Genomic DNA, 12,607 nt, shown 5'->3' on the forward strand with positions numbered 1-12,607 from the left:
CACGTACTTTCATTAAACCTGAATATAGAAGGATATATCTGTCTAGGCTGGAGACACGTGAAACAAGTCTGACGTGCCCCTTCAAGTCTACCTGAGAGGAAGCTGACTCAGGATTGGCGACCTCTCAGGGCACCTCGAACGGGCACAAATAACGGGCAAGCCCTATGAAAAGCACAGCATGAGTCTTGGTCCCACCTTTAAAAAGGAGGGTGACCTCTGGGATCTGGCAGCAGGATCTTTGGGAGATAAGAAAATATACTGCCTGCGATCGTGAAGTTTCAAGTCAGTCAAGAAAAGCAATCTCATGCACTGCACAAGCTCTTTCCCATGAGGCACCTCTCCTGCACTCTGTTTATGCAAATGAGCAAGCAGAGAGCTCAGGAATAAAACACCAAACTCATGTCCCCCAAAAAAGCAGCAGACAATTGCTGGATATTCCCCAACTTCTAATGCTTTTCTTTTAAACAAATGATAAACAGCCTCACCTGTGGCAAGGCTTAAAAAAATTGAATAAACTCTTAAATGTTCCTCTCCACGGAAATCTTTAGTAAAAGACGAAAGATTTTTTCGTTTTGAAGAGAAACCAGAGTAAGTGACAATATAGCTCTCTAGGGTAAGTGGCGGCACATCAAAGACCCTGTCATTGCGAGGGTGAGGACCTGAAAGGTATTTTCAGGCTCTAAGAAAGAGGGCGAGAACCAGGCCGGTGGGCAAAACAGGCCAACATTTCAAAGTCTCTGCTCAAGGTACAAAAAGGTGGACTGTTCACATGTGTATGTCTGGGAATATGCAAATTTCTTTTGTACTCACCTCAGCTCATTAGGAGTTGTCGGGGCTGCTGGGGAAGGGGAACAGCAAATGTGAATCAGGCTTTTAGTTAAGTGGCACTGTAGGCCTTTTGTCCCCTAGCCATTTTACGCTTTCAACACGCTCTACACATAGCCATGCACCGTATGTGCCTTTTTCACACGTACTTTCATTAAACCTGAATATAGAAGGATATATCTGTCTAGGCTGGAGACACGTGAAACAAGTCTGACGTGCCCCTTCAAGTCTACCTGAGAGGAAGCTGACTCAGGATTGGCGACCTCTCAGGGCACCTCGAACGGGCACAAATAACGGGCAAGCCCTATGAAAAGCACAGCATGAGTCTTGGTCCCACCTTTAAAAAGGAGGGTGACCTCTGGGATCTGGCAGCAGGATCTTTGGGAGATAAGAAAATATACTGCCTGCGATCGTGAAGTTTCAAGTCAGTCAAGAAAAGCAATCTCATGCACTGCACAAGCTCTTTCCCATGAGGCACCTCTCCTGCACTCTGTTTATGCAAATGAGCAAGCAGAGAGCTCAGGAATAAAACACCAAACTCATGTCCCCCAAAAAAGCAGCAGACAATTGCTGGATATTCCCCAACTTCTAATGCTTTTCTTTTAAACAAATGATAAACAGCCTCACCTGTGGCAAGGCTTAAAAAAATTGAATAAACTCTTAAATGTTCCTCTCCACGGAAATCTTTAGTAAAAGGCGAAAGATTTTTTCGTTTTGAAGAGAAACCAGAGTAAGTGACAATATAGCTCTCTAGGGTAAGTGGCGGCACATCAAAGACCCTGTCATTGCGAGGGTGAGGACCTGAAAGGTATTTTCAGGCTCTAAGAAAGAGGGCGAGAACCAGGCCGGTGGGCAAAACAGGCCAACATTTCAAAGTCTCTGCTCAAGGTACAAAAAGGTGGACTGTTCACATGTGTATGTCTGGGAATATGCAAATTTCTTTTGTACTCACCTCAGCTCATTAGGAGTTGTCGGGGCTGCTGGGGAAGGGGAACAGCAAATGTGAATCAGGCTTTTAGTTAAGTGGCACTGTAGGCCTTTTGTCCCCTAGCCATTTTACGCTTTCAACACGCTCTACACATAGCCATGCACCGTATGTGCCTTTTTCACACGTACTTTCATTAAACCTGAATATAGAAGGATATATCTGTCTAGGCTGGAGACACGTGAAACAAGTCTGACGTGCCCCTTCAAGTCTACCTGAGAGGAAGCTGACTCAGGATTGGCGACCTCTCAGGGCACCTCGAACGGGCACAAATAACGGGCAAGCCCTATGAAAAGCACAGCATGAGTCTTGGTCCCACCTTTAAAAAGGAGGGTGACCTCTGGGATCTAGCAGCAGGATCTTTGGGAGATAAGAAAATATACTGCCTGCGATCGTGAAGTTTCAAGTCAGTCAAGAAAAGCAATCTCATGCACTGCACAAGCTCTTTCCCATGAGGCACCTCTCCTGCACTCTGTTTATGCAAATGAGCAAGCAGAGAGCTCAGGAATAAAACACCAAACTCATGTCCCCCAAAAAAGCAGCAGACAATTGCTGGATATTCCCCAACTTCTAATGCTTTTCTTTTAAACAAATGATAAACAGCCTCACCTGTGGCAAGGCTTAAAAAAATTGAATAAACTCTTAAATATTCCTCTCCACGGAAATCTTTAGTAAAAGGCGAAAGATTTTTTCGTTTTGAAGAGAAACCAGAGTAAGTGACAATATAGCTCTCTAGGGTAAGTGGCGGCACATCAAAGACCCTGTCATTGCGAGGGTGAGGACCTGAAAGGTATTTTCAGGCTCTAAGAAAGAGGGCGAGAACCAGGCCGGTGGGCAAAACAGGCCAACATTTCAAAGTCTCTGCTCAAGGTACAAAAAGGTGGACTGTTCACATGTGTATGTCTGGGAATATGCAAATTTCTTTTGTACTCACCTCAGCTCATTAGGAGTTGTCGGGGCTGCTGGGGAAGGGGAACAGCAAATGTGAATCAGGCTTTTAGTTAAGTGGCACTGTAGGCCTTTTGTCCCCTAGCCATTTTACGCTTTCAACACGCTCTACACATAGCCATGCACCGTATGTGCCTTTTTCACACGTACTTTCATTAAACCTGAATATAGAAGGATATATCTGTCTAGGCTGGAGACACGTGAAACAAGTCTGACGTGCCCCTTCAAGTCTACCTGAGAGGAAGCTGACTCAGGATTGGCGACCTCTCAGGGCACCTCGAACGGGCACAAATAACGGGCAAGCCCTATGAAAAGCACAGCATGAGTCTTGGTCCCACCTTTAAAAAGGAGGGTGACCTCTGGGATCTGGCAGCAGGATCTTTGGGAGATAAGAAAATATACTGCCTGCGATCGTGAAGTTTCAAGTCAGTCAAGAAAAGCAATCTCATGCACTGCACAAGCTCTTTCCCATGAGGCACCTCTCCTGCACTCTGTTTATGCAAATGAGCAAGCAGAGAGCTCAGGAATAAAACACCAAACTCATGTCCCCCAAAAAAGCAGCAGACAATTGCTGGATATTCCCCAACTTCTAATGCTTTTCTTTTAAACAAATGATAAACAGCCTCACCTGTGGCAAGGCTTAAAAAAATTGAATAAACTCTTAAATGTTCCTCTCCACGGAAATCTTTAGTAAAAGGCGAAAGATTTTTTCGTTTTGAAGAGAAACCAGAGTAAGTGACAATATAGCTCTCTAGGGTAAGTGGCGGCACATCAAAGACCCTGTCATTGCGAGGGTGAGGACCTGAAAGGTATTTTCAGGCTCTAAGAAAGAGGGCGAGAACCAGGCCGGTGGGCAAAACAGGCCAACATTTCAAAGTCTCTGCTCAAGGTACAAAAAGGTGGACTGTTCACATGTGTATGTCTGGGAATATGCAAATTTCTTTTGTACTCACCTCAGCTCATTAGGAGTTGTCGGGGCTGCTGGGGAAGGGGAACAGGAAATGTGAATCAGGCTTTTAGTTAAGTGGCACTGTAGGCCTTTTGTCCCCTAGCCATTTTACGCTTTCAACACCATCCCTCCAATCGATATGCTCAGAGCCACCACTGTGCTCTACACATAGCCATGCACCGTATGTGCCTTTTTCACACGTACTTTCATTAAACCTGAATATAGAAGGATATATCTGTCTAGGCTGGAGACACGTGAAACAAGTCTGACGTGCCCCTTCAAGTCTACCTGAGAGGAAGCGGACTCAGGATTGGCGACCTCTCAGGGCACCTCCAACGGGCACAAATAACGGGCAAGCCCTATGAAAAGCACAGCATGAGTCTTGGTCCCACCTTTAAAAAGGAGGGTGACCTCTGGGATCTGGCAGCAGGATCTTTGGGAGATAAGAAAATATACTGCCTGCGATCGTGTAGTTTCAAGTCAGTCAAGAAAAGCAATCTCATGCACTGCACAAGCTCTTTCCCATGAGGCACCTCTCCTGCACTCTGTTTATGCAAATGAGCAAGCAGAGAGCTCAGGAATAAAACACCAAACTCATGTCCCCCAAAAATGCAGCAGACAATTGCTGGATATTCCCCAACTTCTAATGCTTTTCTTTTAAACAAATGATAAACAGCCTCACCTGTGGCAAGGCTTAAAAAAATTGAATAAACTCTTAAATGTTCCTCTCCACGGAAATCTTTAGTAAAAGGCGAAAAATATTTTCGTTTTGAAGAGAAACCAGAGTAAGTGACAATATAGCTCTCTAGGGTAAGTGGCGCCACATCAAAGACCCTGTCATTGCGAGGGTGAGGACCTGAAAGGTATTTTCAGGCTCTAAGTAAGAGGGCGAGAACCAGGCCGGTGGGCAAAACAGGCCAACATTTCAAAGTCTCTGCTCAAGGTACAAAAAGGTGGACTGTTCACATGTGTATGTCTGGGAATATGCAAATTTCTTTTGTACTCACCTCAGCTCATTAGGAGTTGTCGGGGCTGCTGGGGAAGGGGAACAGGAAATGTGAATCAGGCTTTTAGTTAAGTGGCACTGTAGGCCTTTTGTCCCCTAGCCATTTTACGCTTTCAACACGCTCTACACATAGCCATGCACCGTATGTGCCTTTTTCACACGTACTTTCATTAAACCTGAATATAGAAGGATATATCTGTCTAGGCTGGAGACACGTGAAACAAGTCTGACGTGCCCCTTCAAGTCTACCTGAGAGGAAGCTGACTCAGGATTGGCGACCTCTCAGGGCACCTCGAACGGGCACAAATAACGGGCAAGCCCTATGAAAAGCACAGCATGAGTCTTGGTCCCACCTTTAAAAAGGAGGGTGACCTCTGGGATCTGGCAGCAGGATCTTTGGGAGATAAGAAAATATACTGCCTGCGATCGTGAAGTTTCAAGTCAGTCAAGAAAAGCAATCTCATGCACTGCACAAGCTCTTTCCCATGAGGCACCTCTCCTGCACTCTGTTTATGCAAATGAGCAAGCAGAGAGCTCAGGAATAAAACACCAAACTCATGTCCCCCAAAAAAGCAGCAGACAATTGCTGGATATTCCCCAACTTCTAATGCTTTTCTTTTAAACAAATGATAAACAGCCTCACCTGTGGCAAGGCTTAAAAAAATTGAATAAACTCTTAAATGTTCCTCTCCACGGAAATCTTTAGTAAAAGACGAAAGATTTTTTCGTTTTGAAGAGAAACCAGAGTAAGTGACAATATAGCTCTCTAGGGTAAGTGGCGGCACATCAAAGACCCTGTCATTGCGAGGGTGAGGACCTGAAAGGTATTTTCAGGCTCTAAGAAAGAGGGCGAGAACCAGGCCGGTGGGCAAAACAGGCCAACATTTCAAAGTCTCTGCTCAAGGTACAAAAAGGTGGACTGTTCACATGTGTATGTCTGGGAATATGCAAATTTCTTTTGTACTCACCTCAGCTCATTAGGAGTTGTCGGGGCTGCTGGGGAAGGGGAACAGCAAATGTGAATCAGGCTTTTAGTTAAGTGGCACTGTAGGCCTTTTGTCCCCTAGCCATTTTACGCTTTCAACACGCTCTACACATAGCCATGCACCGTATGTGCCTTTTTCACACGTACTTTCATTAAACCTGAATATAGAAGGATATATCTGTCTAGGCTGGAGACACGTGAAACAAGTCTGACGTGCCCCTTCAAGTCTACCTGAGAGGAAGCTGACTCAGGATTGGCGACCTCTCAGGGCACCTCGAACGGGCACAAATAACGGGCAAGCCCTATGAAAAGCACAGCATGAGTCTTGGTCCCACCTTTAAAAAGGAGGGTGACCTCTGGGATCTGGCAGCAGGATCTTTGGGAGATAAGAAAATATACTGCCTGCGATCGTGAAGTTTCAAGTCAGTCAAGAAAAGCAATCTCATGCACTGCACAAGCTCTTTCCCATGAGGCACCTCTCCTGCACTCTGTTTATGCAAATGAGCAAGCAGAGAGCTCAGGAATAAAACACCAAACTCATGTCCCCCAAAAAAGCAGCAGACAATTGCTGGATATTCCCCAACTTCTAATGCTTTTCTTTTAAACAAATGATAAACAGCCTCACCTGTGGCAAGGCTTAAAAAAATTGAATAAACTCTTAAATGTTCCTCTCCACGGAAATCTTTAGTAAAAGGCGAAAGATTTTTTCGTTTTGAAGAGAAACCAGAGTAAGTGACAATATAGCTCTCTAGGGTAAGTGGCGGCACATCAAAGACCCTGTCATTGCGAGGGTGAGGACCTGAAAGGTATTTTCAGGCTCTAAGAAAGAGGGCGAGAACCAGGCCGGTGGGCAAAACAGGCCAACATTTCAAAGTCTCTGCTCAAGGTACAAAAAGGTGGACTGTTCACATGTGTATGTCTGGGAATATTCAAATTTCTTTTGTACTCACCTCAGCTCATTAGGAGTTGTCGGGGCTGCTGGGGAAGGGGAACAGCAAATGTGAATCAGGCTTTTAGTTAAGTGGCACTGTAGGCCTTTTGTCCCCTAGCCATTTTACGCTTTCAACACGCTCTACACATAGCCATGCACTGTATGTGCCTTTTTCACACGTACTTTCATTAAACCTGAATATAGAAGGATATATCTGTCTAGGCTGGAGACACGTGAAACAAGTCTGACGTGCCCCTTCAAGTCTACCTGAGAGGAAGCTGACTCAGGATTGGCGACCTCTCAGGGCACCTCTAACGGGCACAAATAACGGGCAAGCCCTATGAAAAGCACAGCATGAGTCTTGGTCCCACCTTTAAAAAGGAGGGTGACCTCTGGGATCTGGCAGCAGGATCTTTGGGAGATAAGAAAATATACTGCCTGCGATCGTGAAGTTTCAAGTCAGTCAAGAAAAGCAATCTCATGCACTGCACAAGCTCTTTCCCATGAGGCACCTCTCCTGCACTCTGTTTATGCAAATGAGCAAGCAGAGAGCTCAGGAATAAAACACCAAACTCATGTCCCCCAAAAAAGCAGCAGACAATTGCTGGATATTCCCCAACTTCTAATGCTTTTCTTTTAAACAAATGATAAACAGCCTCATCTGTGGCAAGGCTTAAAAAAATTGAATAAACTCTTAAATGTTCCTCTCCACGGAAATCTTTAGTAAAAGGCGAAAGATGTTTTCGTTTTGAAGAGAAACCAGAGTAAGTGACAATATAGCTCTCTAGGGTAAGTGGCGGCACATCAAAGACCCTGTCATTGCGAGGGTGAGGACCTGAAAGGTATTTTCAGGCTCTAAGAAAGAGGGCGAGAACCAGGCCGGTGGGCAAAACAGGCCAACATTTCAAAGTCTCTGCTCAAGGTACAAAAAGGTGGACTGTTCACATGTGTATGTCTGGGAATATGCAAATTTCTTTTGTACTCACCTCAGCTCATTAGGAGTTGTCGGGGCTGCTGGGGAAGGGGAACAGGAAATGTGAATCAGGCTTTTAGTTAAGTGGCACTGTAGGCCTTTTGTCCCCTAGCCATTTTACGCTTTCAACACGCTCTACACATAGCCATGCACCGTATGTGCCTTTTTCACACGTACTTTCATTAAACCTGAATATAGAAGGATATATCTGTCTAGGCTGGAGACACGTGAAACAAGTCTGACGTGCCCCTTCAAGTCTACCTGAGAGGAAGCTGACTCAGGATTGGCGACCTCTCAGGGCACCTCGAACGGGCACAAATAACGGGCAAGCCCTATGAAAAGCACAGCATGAGTCTTGGTCCCACCTTTAAAAAGGAGGGTGACCTCTGGGATCTGGCAGCAGGATCTTTGGGAGATAAGAAAATATACTGCCTGCGATCGTGAAGTTTCAAGTCAGTCAAGAAAAGCAATCTCATGCACTGCACAAGCTCTTTCCCATGAGGCACCTCTCCTGCACTCTGTTTATGCAAATGAGCAAGCAGAGAGCTCAGGAATAAAACACCAAACTCATGTCCCCCAAAAAAGCAGCAGACAATTGCTGGATATTCCCCAACTTCTAATGCTTTTCTTTTAAACAAATGATAAACAGCCTCACCTGTGGCAAGGCTTAAAAAAATTGAATAAACTCTTAAATGTTCCTCTCCACGGAAATCTTTAGTAAAAGGCGAAAGATTTTTTCGTTTTGAAGAGAAACCAGAGTAAGTGACAATATAGCTCTCTAGGGTAAGTGGCGGCACATCAAAGACCCTGTCATTGCGAGGGTGAGGACCTGAAAGGTATTTTCAGGCTCTAAGAAAGAGGGCGAGAACCAGGCCGGTGGGCAAAACAGGCCAACATTTCAAAGTCTCTGCTCAAGGTACAAAAAGGTGGACTGTTCACATGTGTATGTCTGGGAATATGCAAATTTCTTTTGTACTCACCTCAGCTCATTAGGAGTTGTCGGGGCTGCTGGGGAAGGGGAACAGGAAATGTGAATCAGGCTTTTAGTTAAGTGGCACTGTAGGCCTTTTGTCCCCTAGCCATTTTACGCTTTCAACACCATCCCTCCAATCGATATGCTCAGAGCCACCACTGTGCTCTACACATAGCCATGCACCGTATGTGCCTTTTTCACACGTACTTTCATTAAACCTGAATATAGAAGGATATATCTGTCTAGGCTGGAGACACGTGAAACAAGTCTGACGTGCCCCTTCAAGTCTACCTGAGAGGAAGCGGACTCAGGATTGGCGACCTCTCAGGGCACCTCCAACGGGCACAAATAACGGGCAAGCCCTATGAAAAGCACAGCATGAGTCTTGGTCCCACCTTTAAAAAGGAGGGTGACCTCTGGGATCTGGCAGCAGGATCTTTGGGAGATAAGAAAATATACTGCCTGCGATCGTGTAGTTTCAAGTCAGTCAAGAAAAGCAATCTCATGCACTGCACAAGCTCTTTCCCATGAGGCACCTCTCCTGCACTCTGTTTATGCAAATGAGCAAGCAGAGAGCTCAGGAATAAAACACCAAACTCATGTCCCCCAAAAAAGCAGCAGACAATTGCTGGATATTCCCCAACTTCTAATGCTTTTCTTTTAAACAAATGATAAACAGCCTCACCTGTGGCAAGGCTTAAAAAAATTGAATAAACTCTTAAATGTTCCTCTCCACGGAAATCTTTAGTAAAAGGCGAAAGATATTTTCGTTTTGAAGAGAAACCAGAGTAAGTGACAATATAGCTCTCTAGGGTAAGTGGCGCCACATCAAAGACCCTGTCATTGCGAGGGTGAGGACCTGAAAGGTATTTTCAGGCTCTAAGAAAGAGGGCGAGAACCAGGCCGGTGGGCAAAACAGGCCAACATTTCAAAGTCTCTGCTCAAGGTACAAAAAGGTGGACTGTTCACATGTGTATGTCTGGGAATATGCAAATTTCTTTTGTACTCACCTCAGCTCATTAGGAGTTGTCGGGGCTGCTGGGGAAGGGGAACAGGAAATGTGAATCAGGCTTTTAGTTAAGTGGCACTGTAGGCCTTTTGTCCCCTAGCCATTTTACGCTTTCAACACGCTCTACACATAGCCATGCACCGTATGTGCCTTTTTCACACGTACTTTCATTAAACCTGAATATAGAAGGATATATCTGTCTAGGCTGGAGACACGTGAAACAAGTCTGACGTGCCCCTTCAAGTCTACCTGAGAGGAAGCTGACTCAGGATTGGCGACCTCTCAGGGCACCTCGAACGGGCACAAATAACGGGCAAGCCCTATGAAAAGCACAGCATGAGTCTTGGTCCCACCTTTAAAAAGGAGGGTGACCTCTGGGATCTGGCAGCAGGATCTTTGGGAGATAAGAAAATATACTGCCTGCGATCGTGAAGTTTCAAGTCAGTCAAGAAAAGCAATCTCATGCACTGCACAAGCTCTTTCCCATGAGGCACCTCTCCTGCACTCTGTTTATGCAAATGAGCAAGCAGAGAGCTCAGGAATAAAACACCAAACTCATGTCCCCCAAAAAAGCAGCAGACAATTGCTGGATATTCCCCAACTTCTAATGCTTTTCTTTTAAACAAATGATAAACAGCCTCACCTGTGGCAAGGCTTAAAAAAATTGAATAAACTCTTAAATGTTCCTCTCCACGGAAATCTTTAGTAAAAGGCGAAAGATATTTTCGTTTTGAAGAGAAACCAGAGTAAGTGACAATATAGCTCTCTAGGGTAAGTGGCGGCACATCAAAGACCCTGTCATTGCGAGGGTGAGGACCTGAAAGGTATTTTCAGGCTCTAAGAAAGAGGGCGAGAACCAGGCCGGTGGGCAAAACAGGCCAACATTTCAAAGTCTCTGCTCAAGGTACAAAAAGGTGGACTGTTCACATGTGTATGTCTGGGAATATGCAAATTTCTTTTGTACTCACCTCAGCTCATTAGGAGTTGTCGGGGCTGCTGGGGAAGGGGAACAGGAAATGTGAATCAGGCTTTTAGTTAAGTGGCACTGTAGGCCTTTTGTCCCCTAGCCATTTTACGCTTTCAACACCATCCCTCCAATCGATATGCTCAGAGCCACCACTGTGCTCTACACATAGCCATGCACCGTATGTGCCTTTTTCACACGTACTTTCATTAAACCTGAATATAGAAGGATATATCTGTCTAGGCTGGAGACACGTGAAACAAGTCTGACGTGCCCCTTCAAGTCTACCTGAGAGGAAGCGGACTCAGGATTGGCGACCTCTCAGGGCACCTCCAACGGGCACAAATAACGGGCAAGCCCTATGAAAAGCACAGCATGAGTCTTGGTCCCACCTTTAAAAAGGAGGGTGACCTCTGGGATCTGGCAGCAGGATCTTTGGGAGATAAGAAAATATACTGCCTGCGATCGTGTAGTTTCAAGTCAGTCAAGAAAAGCAATCTCATGCACTGCACAAGCTCTTTCCCATGAGGCACCTCTCCTGCACTCTGTGTATGCAAATGAGCAAGCAGAGAGCTCAGGAATAAAACACCAAACTCATGTCCCCCAAAAAAGCAGCAGACAATTGCTGGATATTCCCCAACTTCTAATGCTTTTCTTTTAAACAAATGATAAACAGCCTCACCTGTGGCAAGGCTTAAAAAAATTGAATAAACTCTTAAATGTTCCTCTCCACGGAAATCTTTAGTAAAAAGCGAAAAATATTTTCGTTTTGAAGAGAAACCAGAGTAAGTGCCAATATAGCTCTCTAGGGTAAGTGGCGCCACATCAAAGACCCTGTCATTGCGAGGGTGAGGACCTGAAAGGTATTTTCAGGCTCTAAGTAAGAGGGCGAGAACCAGGCCGGTGGGCAAAACAGGCCAACATTTCAAAGTCTCTGCTCAAGGTACAAAAAGGTGGACTGTTCACATGTGTATGTCTGGGAATATGCAAATTTCTTTTGTACTCACCTCAGCTCATTAGGAGTTGTCGGGGCTGCTGGGGAAGGGGAACAGGAAATGTGAATCAGGCTTTTAGTTAAGTGGCACTGTAGGCCTTTTGTCCCCTAGCCATTTTACGCTTTCAACACGCTCTACACATAGCCATGCACCGTATGTGCCTTTTTCACACGTACTTTCATTAAACCTGAATATAGAAGGATATATCTGTCTAGGCTGGAGACACGTGAAACAAGTCTGACGTGCCCCTTCAAGTCTACCTGAGAGGAAGCTGACTCAGGATTGGCGACCTCTCAGGGCACCTCTAACGGGCACAAATAACGGGCAAGCCCTATGAAAAGCACAGCATGAGTCTTGGTCCCACCTTTAAAAAGGAGGGTGACCTCTGGGATCTAGCAGCAGGATCTTTGGGAGATAAGAAAATATACTGCCTGCGATCGTGAAGTTTCAAGTCAGTCAAGAAAAGCAATCTCATGCACTGCACAAGCTCTTTCCCATGAGGCACCTCTCCTGCACTCTGTTTATGCAAATGAGCAAGCAGAGAGCTCAGGAATAAAACACCAAACTCATGTCCCCCAAAAAAGCAGCAGACAATTGCTGGATATTCCCCAACTTCTAATGCTTTTCTTTTAAACAAATGATAAACAGCCTCACCTGTGGCAAGGCTTAAAAAAATTGAATAAACTCTTAAATATTCCTCTCCACGGAAATCTTTAGTAAAAGGCGAAAGATTTTTTCGTTTTGAAGAGAAACCAGAGTAAGTGACAATATAGCTCTCTAGGGTAAGTGGCGGCACATCAAAGACCCTGTCATTGCGAGGGTGAGGACCTGAAAGGTATTTTCAGGCTCTAAGAAAGAGGGCGAGAACCAGGCCGGTGGGCAAAACAGGCCAACATTTCAAAGTCTCTGCTCAAGGTACAAAAAGGTGGACTGTTCACATGTGTATGTCTGGGAATATGCAAATTTCTTTTGTACTCACCTCAGCTCATTAGGAGTTGTCGGGGCTGCTGGGGAAGGGGAACAGCAAATGTGAATCAGGCTTTTAGTTAAGTGGCACTGTAGGC

At 45.3% G+C, this 12,607-nt stretch overlaps 13 non-coding genes across 13 annotated transcripts; all 13 read right to left on the reverse strand.

Moving 5' to 3' along the window:
- Window positions 1-477: 477 nt before the first annotated feature.
- On the reverse strand, window positions 478-592 carry LOC146774953 (U5 spliceosomal RNA). Its single transcript, XR_014974156.1, has one exon. It is a non-coding gene; the product is annotated as a U5 spliceosomal RNA (small nuclear RNA).
- An 852-nt stretch (window positions 593-1,444) lies between these two features.
- On the reverse strand, window positions 1,445-1,559 carry LOC146774954 (U5 spliceosomal RNA). The gene has a single exon (XR_014972949.1). It is a non-coding gene; the product is annotated as a U5 spliceosomal RNA (small nuclear RNA).
- Window positions 1,560-2,411: 852 nt separating this feature from the next.
- LOC146774955 (U5 spliceosomal RNA) lies at window positions 2,412-2,526 on the reverse strand. The gene has a single exon (XR_014973795.1). It is a non-coding gene; the product is annotated as a U5 spliceosomal RNA (small nuclear RNA).
- Window positions 2,527-3,378: 852 nt separating this feature from the next.
- On the reverse strand, window positions 3,379-3,493 carry LOC146774956 (U5 spliceosomal RNA). The gene has a single exon (XR_014972950.1). It is a non-coding gene; the product is annotated as a U5 spliceosomal RNA (small nuclear RNA).
- Window positions 3,494-4,381: 888 nt separating this feature from the next.
- Window positions 4,382-4,496, reverse strand: LOC146774957 (U5 spliceosomal RNA). Its single transcript, XR_014974519.1, has one exon. It is a non-coding gene; the product is annotated as a U5 spliceosomal RNA (small nuclear RNA).
- An 852-nt stretch (window positions 4,497-5,348) lies between these two features.
- On the reverse strand, window positions 5,349-5,463 carry LOC146774958 (U5 spliceosomal RNA). Its single transcript, XR_014974157.1, has one exon. It is a non-coding gene; the product is annotated as a U5 spliceosomal RNA (small nuclear RNA).
- Window positions 5,464-6,315: 852 nt separating this feature from the next.
- On the reverse strand, window positions 6,316-6,430 carry LOC146774959 (U5 spliceosomal RNA). The gene has a single exon (XR_014972951.1). It is a non-coding gene; the product is annotated as a U5 spliceosomal RNA (small nuclear RNA).
- Window positions 6,431-7,282: 852 nt separating this feature from the next.
- On the reverse strand, window positions 7,283-7,397 carry LOC146774960 (U5 spliceosomal RNA). The gene has a single exon (XR_014974459.1). It is a non-coding gene; the product is annotated as a U5 spliceosomal RNA (small nuclear RNA).
- An 852-nt stretch (window positions 7,398-8,249) lies between these two features.
- LOC146774961 (U5 spliceosomal RNA) lies at window positions 8,250-8,364 on the reverse strand. The gene has a single exon (XR_014972952.1). It is a non-coding gene; the product is annotated as a U5 spliceosomal RNA (small nuclear RNA).
- Window positions 8,365-9,252: 888 nt separating this feature from the next.
- On the reverse strand, window positions 9,253-9,367 carry LOC146774962 (U5 spliceosomal RNA). Its single transcript, XR_014974217.1, has one exon. It is a non-coding gene; the product is annotated as a U5 spliceosomal RNA (small nuclear RNA).
- An 852-nt stretch (window positions 9,368-10,219) lies between these two features.
- LOC146774963 (U5 spliceosomal RNA) lies at window positions 10,220-10,334 on the reverse strand. The gene has a single exon (XR_014974218.1). It is a non-coding gene; the product is annotated as a U5 spliceosomal RNA (small nuclear RNA).
- Window positions 10,335-11,222: 888 nt separating this feature from the next.
- Window positions 11,223-11,337, reverse strand: LOC146774964 (U5 spliceosomal RNA). Its single transcript, XR_014974785.1, has one exon. It is a non-coding gene; the product is annotated as a U5 spliceosomal RNA (small nuclear RNA).
- An 852-nt stretch (window positions 11,338-12,189) lies between these two features.
- On the reverse strand, window positions 12,190-12,304 carry LOC146774965 (U5 spliceosomal RNA). Its single transcript, XR_014973796.1, has one exon. It is a non-coding gene; the product is annotated as a U5 spliceosomal RNA (small nuclear RNA).
- Between the last annotated feature and the right edge of the window lie 303 nt (window positions 12,305-12,607).

The sequence above is a fragment of the Triturus cristatus genome, chromosome 12 (assembly GCF_964204655.1).
Source record: "Triturus cristatus chromosome 12, aTriCri1.1, whole genome shotgun sequence".
NCBI lineage: Eukaryota > Metazoa > Chordata > Amphibia > Caudata > Salamandridae > Triturus > Triturus cristatus.